Genomic DNA, 12,648 nt, shown 5'->3' on the forward strand with positions numbered 1-12,648 from the left:
ATGCTCTTTACATTACATGAATTCTTAATCAAGATGATTCTGTTAGCATGCCTCTTCTGTATACCATGAGCCTTGTAATGGATAGAACTCAGCTTGACAAAAGTGTTAACAGACTTGAAGATGGGGAAAAATTGATTTCCTCTTGCCCAGCACCCCTGTTTTCTATTTTATCTTATTTTTATTTTTAAAAAGATTTTATTTTATTTATTTGACAGGTAAGTGGGGGAGTAGTGAGGGAGAGAATCTCAAGCAGATTCCAAGCTGAGGCACAGACCCTGATGTGGGGCTCAATTTCATGACCCTGAGACCATGACCTGAGCCAAAACCAAGAGTTGGACATTTAACAGACTGAGCCACCCAGGCACTCCCTATTTTAAAATATTATAAATATTAAGTATTGTAGCCACAAATAGGCATCAAGATACTAAACATGGCTTATGTGGCTGGTGAAATGTTTGTGTTTGGTGTGCCAGTGAATTTTGGAAAGCTTCTGATAGATTTTAGCCTCTTTAGGTGCTCATGGTCAGAGAGAAGAGGTGAGCGGATCGTGGGAACATCTTTTCACAGTAACATTGCTGTGGGATTTGTGTCTCCAAAGTGCCACCACTCCATTCCAGCCAAGACCATGTGGTGGGCAGGATTGGCCACTGTTTAGTGGTCTAGTAGAGGCCGCTTTTATTTGTAGATTTCTTCTGGTGGTGCCCTGATGCATTTCATTAGTAGATTTTGACCAGAGCTGATCTCTAACAGTTTTGCTGAGGTTTATTTAGATGCAGACTGTAGTTGTCCTACTCTGCCCTGGGTTCTGGAAGTTTGGCCTGGTTTTAGGAATAAGATTAGTGAAGGTCAGGATAGTTAAATCTTCAGGGGCGTGGGTCATGTCTCTTAAACATCGGTATATACTTGGCATGGGACATAGCAGGAGGCACATGTCAGGCACTCAGTAAATGTGACGAATCAGTGAGCGAAACTGGGCAAATTATGGTTTTGGCATCATATCATTTTTACCTGGTGACAGGAAACCACAGAAAAACCACAGGGGGAGGGTGTGAGGTGTGTGTGTGTGTGTGTGTGTGTGTGTGTGTATGTGTGTGTTTCATAGCTTAAGAAGAAGAATCAATTTCTGGTTTTGGAACTAAAAGAGAATACAGAGAGTTACCTTGAAGTGAGTGGCTGGTTTCCCACCATAAGTTTCCCTGATTGAAAAAGATAGTTATAGGGACAGAGGAAAAGATGGCCAGGACTTCTCTTTTGTGCCTGTGCAAGAGAAAAGAGCCTGCGAGGATTTAGAATAGAGAGAAGCCATGTGGAAAACAGATAGGTTTCTTCCAGACTAGGTCTTGAGGATTAGTAGAACATACTAGGAAATAAGGTTCTTTCTCTTGGGAAATTATAATGCTGGCAGCTTGAAATAGCATGAAAAAGACTTTTAGTAGTGGCAGGTCTTCAGATAGTGTTCTAGAGAGGGAAAAGGCCCAAGTTGAGTGAAAGAAAGCAAGCCAGAGTTATATTAGCAAGTAATTAAAAGTGCTTTTGCAAGCAGAAAGGCAGTTGACATATTCTTAGCAACTACTGTATGTCAGGCCATGGGATATACTTAAATAGTAATTATTTTTGAGACAACTGTTAATTTGAGAGGTCTTATATTTTATAGATACTATTATCCCCATTTTACAGATAAGGAAATTGAAGTTTATAAGGAGTTCTGTAATTAATCCAAAGCCATGTTAACAGCTAGTATGTACAGTGCATCTAGAGCTTGGACCCAGGCCTGGTTCAAAAACCCGTGTTCTTCCCCCGGGTTAAGCATCCCTTGCCTTTCTTATAATTGTATTCTATATTTAGCAATTATCCTGAGTGGTTCATAGCTTTTCCCATTTTTAAAAAGTTCTATTTTTGCAGGGAAGGTGATATTGGATTATGGATTCAGTGTTTTGCATTTTAGCCAGCTATGCCTGGGTATCTGTGTTTGTGTAAAGTAGGTAAGTGGTGGTTGGGAATATTCAGGTGGTTCAAATCCTAAATACTCAAAGTGTGGTCCTTGGACCAGCGTCATCTGCATCACCTGGGAGCTGGCTAGAACTATAGAGTCTCAGGCCCCACGGTAAACCTGAATCACAGTCTGCATTTTTAAGAGAATCCCGGGGTGCTTTGTGTGCCTGTGAAAGTTTGAGAAGTTCTGGTCTAAACTATTGTATATTTGAGGCAGCTGAGAGGTTGGCATGCTGTGCAAAAGCAATAATACTAGATAGTGACAGTGATGAGTTATTATCCCAATGTAGTTAGTGCTTCCTATGTATGTACCAGATGATATGCTACGTGTTTAATGTAGATTTTCTCATTTTAAAATTGCCAGTGATCTTGTGAGGCGGGTATTTTTTTCCCCTATTTTAGAGATGGGGAAAGTAGAGCTATAGGGAGGCTAAGTAATGTGTCCAAAATCAAAGAGCTCTGATGCCAACCCAGGTGTATCCAGTTCTAGCCTGATGCTCTTACCTACCATTTCATGCTACCCAGCTTACCTTAAAATCCAGGAGCTGTTTAGTTACCAACATCAGGTCCATGATGGTAGGGAGGTCTGGTTCACAAGTTATAGTCTGTGAAATTAATTGTTTTTTATTGGCTCTAAATAGACAAAAATGAAGTTCTGTCTCTTGAATAATATCTGGCAGTGCTTTTTATTTTTTTTCTTGGAGTAGGATAAGATATATAGACAAATGAACTTAAGAAGTGTTTTTGTTTGTGGAATGTCCTAACTTTAAACATAACTATTCTACTTTTTACCGGTAATATTCAGTAATACTGATAATCTTGATAGAGTACATTTATAGTGATACAATGAAAGCTGTTGAATGAAGAATTAGAGAAATAGGGTGAGTATATAAGTTCATATGATACTTTATTTTCTCAAAGAGTATTTTACTTTTGTCTCTTTTTTTTGTTTGTTTCATGATTCACTAGGCTGTTGATCTAGCCAGACTAAATGGGCGGTGTTTGTTAGAATGTCCTTACCCTGCTTTAAAATAATCAGGTCTGCTAATTTGTCCTTTGTTCCCTGGAACAAGGAGTTGACTTACCTTGAGTATACTGAGGTATTGGCTTTAAATTCAATCTTTAGCAAGGCCGAAAGGATCAAGGGCACTATGAAAAAGCTTAGTCATTTTAATCAAGACTTTTGGGGATAAGAAGTAAAAAGCATGATTTTTGTGTGTTTTTGGGATTTGAGGGAGAGGAAGGAGAAAGGAAAGAGGCAGATCCGCCAGAACCTGAAAGTTTTCTTGTTTATCATGTCTTAGAAAATGAATATGCTGATACTTCCTTAAATTCCTTGGTACTAAGAGTCAAAAAAAAATAGCCTTCATGTACAGCTTAGAACTACTACGGGGAAAGATGCTGTATAAGTATACTAAAGGGAATTGGAAAGGAAAGGATGCCATTTACTCTGGAAACACAGCCTTTATTCATGTTCACTGGTTTTATAATATTATAGCAACACCGTTCTGTCTTGTTTAGGCAGCTTATCTGGCCATGTCAAATAGGTAAAGCTGTCTTTATCAACTAATTAAGAAGAGCCCGAATAGAAACCTTGTCTTGTTCTCATTAATACAGTTCTTCCTTTATATACAGTTCTTAAAAAAAAAAAAAAAAAGAGCTGTTTCTTAAATTGGCAGGCCTTTCTCATAGTGTGCTGGTCAACACTTAACCCCTGGCTCTGAGGAGAGGAAGGGGGAGAAGATTTAGTTTGTGCTGTTTGGGGACTGGGCCTCCTGGGGTGGGGGATGAGGGGAGGGAGGTGCCTATACCAGATGGGACCTGGGAAGAGAGACCCATGGTTGTGTCCTGCTGGCAGTGCAGCCTGGCTCAGCACACCACTGATTTTTAGCATCAAGGAATTAGAAAGGGAAGAGGTACTTGGTGGGAGGCTGCCAGAGGCAGAAAAACTGAAGAGGAGAGAAAGTAATTAGAAACTTGGAGCATGTTGGGAGGCAGGGGTTTCTGTTAAAGGAAGTGGAGTGAAAGTTTCCATTCTCTTTAACTGGAACTGTGGGGATGAAACCCTGTATGGAAAAGTAGGGGGGAAATCTTTGCTGAAAGTAGGAAGGGGCTAGCCCCCAAATGTTAAGGTTTGGAAGCAAGTCTGCAAATTTGGTGATGGTTGGAGCAAATTCAACGGTGTTTACTGTTATCTCCAAGCATCACTCGCCTAGAGCCCCAGCTGGCAGAGGCTCTGTGAAGCCAGGCAGAGGAACGAGAGGTTGAAGGTGGGTCACCCCACAGTCTTTGACTTTGAGGTTTTGTGTCTTGGGCTAAGCAGTTTCCTCTGTCTTTTATTTTATTTTGGGGTTCTTTTTCTTTCTATAATGTAAGTGTATAGCATTGTGTCTTTTCCTTTTTTGTGTAATTATTATAGTTTAGAATAATAACAAAGTCCTATACTCATTGACTTACTACCCTTACACAGTACCTGTTGACTCCTAAGTATGAACATTTAAGGAAGCAATCCTACTTGTTCTCCTCTTTTCATCCAATATCTTAATGATATTATTTGCTATTTTTATATTAAGAGTTATGATTTTCTTTTTATATAGTTACTCTACCTTATATGGATTTATTTTCAGCTTTATTGAGATCTAAGGGACACATAATATAAGTTTAAAGTGTACACACTTATATTCAAAGTGTACACCATTTCCCCCCTCTTGTATGTTTTTGTTACTACACTGGTCAGTTGAACATAAAAGGGGAATGTGGAGAGGTTAAAGGTGTTGGAAGTTATTGAAATTAGGCTATAGCGATCGTCCTACACATTTCATATATCTATCCACAGTTTTTATGGCTATATTTATTTAGTAGGGCTGTATTTATTTTCCACTTTATTGAGTCATAATTGACGTATACCATTGTGTAAGTTTAAGGTCCCTATGATGATCTGGATAAGTATTGCGCAATGACTACCATAATAATGGCAGTTAACACCTTCATCACCTCTCATAGTTACTATTTGTGTGTGTGTGTGTGTGTGTGTGTGTGTGTGTGTGTGTTTGGTGAGAAGATTTATAACCTTTTCATTACATTCTGTAAACCTGGTTGTTTGGCTTCGTTTCATATTTAAACTCTGTTGCAAAAAAAAACAGCAAAAGAAAATATCAAACTAGGAAGCTTAACAAAATGAAATAATAGAGTTCAGATCACCTGGTTGTTAGAAGCCATAATTTAGATGGGATAAACTCACTCATTAGAAGGAAACTGTATTTTGAATATGAGTCATCTAAAAGTGATCACAGGCAAATATACAGTAAAACTCAGCAGTTGTAATTAATATAAAAGGTAGAGGGAGTTTTTACTTTTAATTTTATGCTTTCTGTGGGCTGAACTTTTTTTTTTTAAACATTTTATTTATTCATGAGAGAGACACACACACAGAGAGAGAGAGAGAGAGAGAGAGAGAGAGAGAGAGAGGCAGAGACACAGGCAGAGGGAGAAACAGGCTCCATGCAGGGAGCCTGATGCGGGACTCAACCCTGGGTCTCTAGGATCATGCCCTGGGCCGAAGGCAGGCACTAAACCGCTGAGCCACCCAGGGATCCCCGTGGTCTGAACTTTTAAAATCTGTGTTACTTTCACAATTGTTAGGACATTTCAGCCTATATCCATTTATTATAATGAGACAGTTGGGTGTTCTTCATGGTAAACGGTGTTTACTGTTATCTCTCTGTTTTTTGCTACAGTAAATAGTGGCTGAAAGAACATCTTGAGATACCATAATTGCATGGTCTATGTTTGCATTTGCCCAGAGCTTTGGAGTTCATATATTGGTATTGCATTTGGGTGGTGTTTTTAATGGTTACTCCTGGCTTTGTGTCAGGGTTTTGGGAGGGTGCTCTCTGTAAGCTATATTGGCTGATTGTTAATCTCTGAGGTCTGACATTGAACTTTTGAGGGCAGGCAGGTAACTATGGTGCACCTGCATGCTTACTATCATGACTACAAGGTACAAAGCAAAATGTCCAGCCCCTTGAGGATAGATATAATTCTCTGCCTCCTTTTTCCTTCATAATTCAAAGAATATAGATATCTCTTAAATACACGGATAGTGTGCTTCCATTCCACATACTTTCATTTAGAAAGCAGGCTTAGCCTTACCATTACCATTGAATAATCTATAAATGGATCCCATTGTAATTTCAGAGCTGTAGTTCGAGTTGAGCTAGATGGGAAGCCTAATAATTGAGTGACTTTTCTAAGTGCTTTGGAAACTAATCACAATGTCAGGTTTGTTGCTTAAAGCTTGGCAAGTGGAATCTAGTTATTAGCATTTCCCAAATTTGTCTCATGAGATACAGTTCTCTCTGAATGGCTCTCAAAGGATTTCATGATTAAATAAGTTTGGGAAACAATGCACAAAATTATAATAGATTGAATATGAACATAATAAAAACTCAGAAAAATCCTGCAGTTTAAGGATTCTGGTGACATTCATGTAGGTTGACCATCCTGAAACTTAACCCTGGAGCCTTGTTTTGTGAAACATCTTAGTTCTCTGGCACATTTTGGCAAAAGCTGATTTTTTTTAATATATTTTTTTTTACTGCCACTCATGGATGGGTAAATCACATATGTGTAAGTATGTGTTAGTGTCTTAATTTGATGTAGAGTTAAAATCCTCTTGATCTATTTAGAAAACAAAAGTCTATTTCACTATCTGTGCAAGGGAGATAATCCCCGGATCTAACTTTAAATATTTTTATTTATATCACCATTACTGGTAACTTGAAAGTTTAAAAAGTTTTATTTCCTTTCTTGAACCCTGAAGGGATTATAAAGGAGATAAATAGGCAAAAGTGGCAGCCAGAAGGGAAAGTGGAAACAAAGATTCTCAGCAGCACAGAAGTTATTACATTTCCTGAATTGTGGACGTTCTGTTTGGCTTTCCTTTACATGTATATCTTGAATTTTTTGTGGCCTTTGTTTTAAGGAAGAGCTCAGGTGTAGGTTTCAAATTTTATTCTAACTGTTGATAAACCCCAACCTCTGATCCAGTGATACTTGTGTGCAGGACCTCTTACTCATTTCTGGGCAGTTACTCGGCAAGACGCCTATAAAAAGCATTTGCTTGTATTTATTGTTCTGCTTAGAATGGTGAAAAGAGTCTCTGTCGGCTGCTCTGTCTGGATATTTTGTTGTGGCTGTGGGCACTGTTGGCCCAACCTCTCTCTTTGTGGCCAAGGGGTGGGGCTCTGCCTAAAGGACCAGTCTTGTTACATTTGCTGGCTGCGTGAGCTCGCTCATCCCATCTCTTGCCCCCTCCTCCCCTTCTGAAAGAGTGAGTTTATCCAAGAACTGTGGGTGCCCCTGCAGTTCTGAGCCTGCATCAGGCATGGTCTCAAGAGTCTATTTCTGACGGGGTGAGGTTTAAATCCTACTCACTCCTTTTCAGGTAAGAGAACATACTTTCAACTTTATGAGTGGCAGTTAAGATTTATGAAGGGGATTAGTTTTGGTAAGTTTGGTTTTTTGTTTTATAGCTTGGAGGAGGGCTGTCACAATTTTACTTGTGTGCTTCCTGGAGGGGTAGTGGTAGAAAAGAAAATACTTCTGCTTTAAGTTTCTTTGACCACTCAAATTTTTTTATGAAGGTTGTTTGATTTATCCATTATTGATTTTTTAAAAAAGATTTTCTAATAAGGGAGAAACTCAAGACAAAATTAAGGCAGAGTAAATTAGACACTGTTTTGTGGTGATTCTGGCATTAGATACAGATTTAATGTCTTTTAAAATGTCCCTAAACCTCACTGTAACTCAAATAGATTTTTCAGTAAGGCATTTATCACATGATTTTATTGGCTGGTAGGATTTGTGTGTGTGTGGCACTTAGCATTTTGCAAATTTGTTTTTAAAATGACATATGTGGAGGTAGGGGGCATATGAGAAATCTGTGCCGTTTATCCAGTTTTGTTATGAACTTAAAAAATAAGGTCTAGCAAAAAATGTAAGAAGTCTCTTAAATATTTTCTGTGAATACCTCAATATGATGCAATACACACAGTGTTAAACATTTTTTCCCACACGCATAAATTGTTACAAAATAATTCACTTTCATTTTTTGTAATTAGCAATAAAATTATAGGACCTCTTTCAATATGATGTTTTGATTGCCACTTTTTTGGGTTCAACTGTATTAAATAGGCAAAGTGATTATTTTTAAAAGTCTTTTCCTAAAAGTGCATGAAAATCTACTTTTTACTTATTGGAACTGTACTTACTCATGGTCTTAGAAAGTTAATGAGACAGTATATAAAATTATTTCCTGAAATAATGAATGGAAATTAATAATTTAGGTTTTGGTTTGTGCATTTGGTGGTGGTCTTTTTAAAAACTGAATGCATGTATTCATAGACAAATGATGCTAGAATATGAAACTTGTAGTTAACACACACAAAAAAACTGGCTTCAGATAGCTTTAGAAGAATATTTCACGTTTGTGTACTCTGTTTTGTCAGGAATTTTAGTATCTTTAAAGACCTGTCATTATGAAAAAGGTAAAACTTATAGTTTTGTGTGAACTGTGACTAGCCACAGATACTTGAGCATGAACGTCTGTGTTATGATGCTAGAAGTAAACAAAACATCATTAAAATAAACTTAGTTTAGACAGATGTATACATGAATAAATTGTGACATTCTGTGACTATTTTTAAGGGGATTGAACTCTTACAGCTGTCTCAGGGTGGAAACAAGACAGTGGCGGAGAACTCTTTCGTTAGTTACCTGTTGGAGAAAACATTTTATATGCTTTTTATATTAAGCAGCAATTACATGCAAAGTGATCCACTCACCAAAGGTACACAGAATATTACTAGACCTGCTGAAGAAGATGAAACTTTCCAACATGTTCAAAACCAGCTCAACCGTGTTTTATTTTGATAGACTTTGGGGGGCTTCAGGCTTGGGAGCAGTTCTCCTGAATAGGTGGAAGGTAGGCTGAAGTGGTACAAGGAGGTAGCAGTTGTTGGGGGGAAGGTGCTTATGGTAGACAGGTGTCCAGGGCTTACTATTGCTCACCTGTTTGTGTGCAACTGTCCCTTCTCTGTCTAAAGTTAAAGCTGCTATTGAGGAGTTAAGTTATTGAGGCTTGGTCTGCAGATTGTAAAATCACTCTCTGCTTCTCACACTTGGATGTGAATATGAATTATGATTGAGTTAAACAGTAAATTATTCTAATGCAGCAGGGGTGGGATGAGGCCTGAGCTTCTGCATTTCTAATGAGCCCCCAGGGGCTGCTGGTACTGCTAGTTCAGGAACCACACTTTGTCCAGTGAGGAGCTACACGGTATCAAATACTGGCTCAGGTAGATTTTTTTTTTAACTTAATGGACATTGTCTAGTCAATACCAAGCAATCAGTTTGCAAAGCAAATAACAGAATGTGATTGAGGTGGATTGACTATTTGTAGACATTGGCCCCTTCACAGATGATGTAACTGATGATGTGGGACCTGCTGTTTTCTCTGGAAGGAATGTGTGACATTGACATTGTAACCTCTGACGAGCTGCCATAGCCCTTTTCTCCCGAGACTCCCTGTCTCGGGCAGCCCTGCCACTTGCCTCTCCAGTGCAAGTCTCCCTCTGCTTTGCCACTGCCACCAAGGCTTCATCTGTTCCTTTGTCAGCTGTCACTTCCCACCTGTCCGGAGTCTTTTATTGCGTTGGGTTGGACTGGTGTTTGCACCACAGTCTTCTGACAGCATCTCATGCCCTACTTCGGCTCACTGATTTTATTTTTTTAATTATTTTTAAAAATTTTTAACTAATCCCGATGCCTAATGGGGTGCGAACTCACAATCTGGGATCAAGACTTGCGCATTCCACTGACTGAGAGACCCAGGTGCTGTGTGTGTGTGTGTGTGTGTGTGTGTGTGTGTATGTGTGTTGAAAAACACCTTCCATATCTCAGCTTGTTAGATTTGTGCTTTGAAGTTTCAACTTAAATATTCTTCCTGTGTCCTAGATACCTTGTAAACTCTTGAAGAAAGTGGGCAGTGGGGGTGGTAGTGTGCTACTTTGTATTCTTCAGTGATTCCTTTCCATTATATTTTCTTCAGTGTTCTTAACGGAAATCTCAATGGTAATTTGAGTTTTACAATGTACGGCTATGTTCACCACCTAGATTCCACCCTTAATACTTTAGATCCTCGCATTTCCATCCACCTTTCTCTTTCCTATCTTATTTTTGATGCATTTAAAAATAAACCAAAAGCATAAGTTTGCATATTTACACAGGCTTGTTTTAACTAGAGTTCAGTATTTTTTTAATATAAAATTTATATAATGAGCCATACACATCCTTAGTTATATGTAAGTTGAGCTTTGGCAAATGGATAGCCCTGTGTAAATCAGTCCCTGGCAAGATACAGAACATTCCTGTCATCTGAGAAGGTTTCCTCGTGGCCTCTTCTCAGCTTTTATGTGCTTTTGTGGATCTTCCCCTTCAAAAGAACTCATTGATCACAAATGAGTGATTTCTGATCCGTTTATTTTATCAGATTCACTTGGATCAATTTTATTCATACAAGATATTCTCCATACTTTGAAGTACACAGATTGTACAACATTTTTTTTCTTTTTTTTTCAAGATTTTATTTATTTATTCATGAGAGACACAGAGAGAGGCAGAGACACAGAGGCAGAGACACAGGCAGAGGGAGAAGCAGGCTCCCTGTGGGGAGCACAATGCAGGACTCCGGGGTCATGACCTGAGCTGAAGGCAGATGCTCAATCACTGAGCCATCCAGGCATCCCTGTATAACACTTTCTAACAAGCTAACATCTAATTTGTTTGTTCTTAGTTCTGACAAAAATTAAACTTTTAACAGTAACTCAGAATATCTGCTTTTTGCACGGGTTGCTTGCCAATGACTTGGTTGATTCTTCTAACATTTTACAAGATGATGGGTGAGATCATATACTTTGAGACGTGGAGATCTGGAGATAACCATATTCTAAGAGGTTCTTTAGGCCAACACACGTCATTTCTGTGGCCAGCTATTTGCTGTGAAGATCTTACTTGAGAATATATACCAGACGAAATTATGAGGTGAATATACATTGATTCACACTTTTAAAAAAATCTAGATGTGTTTTTATTTTAAATTTGAATATAGCTGACACAATAGTATGTTAGTTTCAAGTTTACAACATAATGATTCAACTTCTGTGTACATTATGCTGTGCTCACCATAAGTGTAGTCACCATCTGTCACCATACAGAGCTATTACAGTATCACTGACTATATTCCCTATGCTCTACCTTTCATCCCCATGACTTATTCATTCCATAACTGGAAGCTTGTATCTGGAACAGAAAGCTTTGTTCCCAGGGTTATCTTAATTCATGACATTCCACTTTGGTGTGCAATAGTTTGTGTCCATTTTACCCTCAATACTTCACTAAGGATGGGACTGATTTAGATCCATCTTGAGGTGGATACGCAGAACTGTGTAAACCTCCACTCTCCAGACAGCAATTTGCTCAAAATGCAGGTTCTCGGAATGACCTGTAACTAGAAAGCAAACAATGCCCCACAATGTCTTTGGTCACAAAGAAGCAGTGTTTTAATATCTAGCAGGAAAGTAGCCTAGCCGAAAGGATATGGTCAAAATGAGTGAGTTCATAAAGTTGTTCAGGGGCTTTAAAGTACTCAAATTGAGTTCTTTCAGAGTGCCTTAAAACTCCCACTTCTTATTTTTTTCCTTCATGTTAGTCATTTTAACACACTTGAACATGTAATTCATGTTCTGAAAGTCCATGTAGGTCCTTCAACTGTTACTTACATTTAGGCATATCTTGCTTTTTCAGTGAATACTGAGCTATAAGCAGTGGGTTGATTCAGCTACTTTTAGCAATAAATACCCAGAATATAACTCAGAGTTATAGGGCAGCCCCGGTGGCTCAGCGGTTTTGTGCCGCCTTCAGCCCAGGGCCTGATCCTGGAGACCTGGGATCGAGTCCCACATCGGGCTCCCTGCATGGAGCCTGCTTCTCCCTCTGCCTGTGTCTCTGCCTCTCATGATTAAAAAAAAAACAAAAACAAAAACAAAACTTAGAGTTATAGATATTATGTGGTAAGCGCCCAGAAGCTTTTTTTTTTTTTTTTACAGTCTTGACCCAGAATACTTGGTAGAAATTTATATTGATTTTTTAAAGGTACATCATTTATTTTATTTTTTAAAGGCACATCATTGATAGGAAGTTTGTTTTCTTGCTTAGAAAGGAATGTAAGAAAATACCCCAGTGGTTTTTAAAGCACAGTATATGACCCTTAGAACCAAACTGAACAAATACTCAACAGTTATCTATTTAAAAATGTAAACCAGAGACTGACTATATATAAAGTCAACTACCTATAGGCCAGAAGAAACCATCTCTACATGCATATTTACTATATTTTCCAAGCCACTTAGTTTATTGTTGCTTCTCAGATGAAAGGAGTAATTTTTGCAAACACTTGAAGTCAGTTCTGATAAAATAACTCAGAACCATGTTTTAAGAAAAATAAGTTCAGGTTATAAATCAGAGCAGCTTTCTACTGGGTTACAAGAGTTTGAGACTTCTACTTTGGTATTTTATGATATAATTGGAGGCACCAGA

General features: G+C 38.4%; 1 protein-coding gene across 11 annotated transcripts in view; it reads left to right on the plus strand.

Moving 5' to 3' along the window:
* The window catches only part of PLCB4 (phospholipase C beta 4), a 414,226-nt gene that overhangs the window by 98,942 nt on the left and 302,636 nt on the right, over positions 1-12,648 (plus strand). For 2 of the 11 annotated variants that reach the window (XM_026012286.2, XM_072736382.1), the window contains exon 1: positions 7,253-7,438. The exons of the other annotated variants lie outside the window; for them this stretch is intronic. The gene's annotated coding sequence lies outside the window, so the exon portion shown is untranslated. Of the gene's footprint in view, positions 1-7,252; positions 7,439-12,648 lie in introns of those variants that run through there. 11 annotated transcript variants of the gene reach the window in all.

This window comes from Vulpes vulpes, chromosome 14 (genome assembly GCF_048418805.1).
Source record: "Vulpes vulpes isolate BD-2025 chromosome 14, VulVul3, whole genome shotgun sequence".
NCBI lineage: Eukaryota > Metazoa > Chordata > Mammalia > Carnivora > Canidae > Vulpes > Vulpes vulpes.